Source organism: Athene cunicularia, assembly GCF_003259725.1.
Source record: "Athene cunicularia isolate RWA chromosome 3 unlocalized genomic scaffold, athCun1 chr3_part1, whole genome shotgun sequence".
Taxonomy (NCBI): Eukaryota; Metazoa; Chordata; class Aves; order Strigiformes; family Strigidae; genus Athene; species Athene cunicularia.
This window is the reverse complement of record NW_020799097.1, coordinates 37943269-37944458: the sequence shown is the minus strand read 5'-3', so window position 1 is coordinate 37944458 and position 1190 is coordinate 37943269. Positions and strand designations below refer to the sequence as shown.

General features: G+C 52.3%; 1 protein-coding gene across 1 annotated transcript in view; it reads left to right on the top strand.

The window, feature by feature from the left end:
* Positions 1-421: 421 nt before the first annotated feature.
* ME1 (malic enzyme 1) overlaps positions 422-1190 on the top strand; it is a 226460-nt gene continuing 225691 nt past the window's right edge. Inside the window, exon 1 of the mRNA XM_026845283.1 lies at positions 422-546. The gene's annotated coding sequence lies outside the window, so the exon portion shown is untranslated. The remainder of the gene's footprint in view (positions 547-1190) is intronic.

Sequence of the window (1190 nt, the reverse complement as noted above, 5' to 3'; positions counted from 1 at the left end):
TACTCTGACAAAGCAAAATCGAGAATAAATTTTGGAAACCTCTCCCTCCCTGGAAGAAGCCGTTACCCTAACCTTATCCACCACTGCCCCCTTCACTCCTCCGGGTGTGCTCACTCTATATACTGGTGCATAGATTTCGCCCTGCCTGACGGAGAAAGCCTCACTGCGACTCCTGGCTCTCACAAAATTTCAGCAGGCAGAACAAGAACACATTTTACGCGGCAGACGTGACGGCTCGTTTCTGAAGTCACGCAGGCAGGGGGAAATAACTCAAGGGAGGATGAGCGGCGATGGGGACGGGGGGGCTTTGCTGGGGTGGCCGCTTTTCCACTGCCCGCTCCGCTTCTGCCGGCCAGTCCTACGCGTTATAGCCCAAGGTTCTCCTGGAAGGAGCCGAGGGTTTGAAGAGGAAGGCTAACTCTACGGCTAAAGAGATGGCTCTTTAGCCATCCCCTGGTCCTGTATTCCGCGGGACACTGCTTTTCCGCGCCTGATCCAAAGGAGTTCCCTTTCTCCAGAGACTGCAACTTAAATACCTTGGCACAGGTTTTGTTGGGGTTTGTTTGTTGGTTTTGGTTTACTTTTTTTTCCATTCCAACATAAATCTGCTTCCAGTAGTGACGAATCTGGATAAAATTAGTGTCAATTCCAGAAATGCTCGGGGATGGTAGAGCGAATACTGAGGGGATGAATCAGAATTAAAGGAGAGGTTGTTTTGGAGGGTGAAGAGGATCCTTGCCTGCTCCCCGGAGAAGACACAGCAGAGACAAACCCCGAAAAGCCCAAGAAATATGCCCCTTGCTTCCGTCCCGTTAGATATCTTGTGAGACTAGTTTCAAAGAATAAAAAAAAAAAAGACCAAAGAAAAGAGTTTTAATCCTATCAGAAATATATCTGTCGGGCTAAAGAGGTAGGAGCTTTATATGAACCCCTTCAGCTGTAAAGCCCAAGGCACTGACATCGCTCAGCCTCATCATTTTTCAAAACGACTCGTGTAGGAAGAACGACATCGCAAAAAAAGATCACCTTACGGTCCTTACCTCGGACTGTCCGGTGGTCCCCTCACCTCGGACCGCCCGGTCCCCGGGCCCGGGGCTGCCCTGTCCCCGGCGCCGGGCAGCCACCCTCCGTCCCCATCCCCAGCTCCCAGCCTGCCCACCCTGCGCTGCCCCGACCAGGTCTCTCGGGGC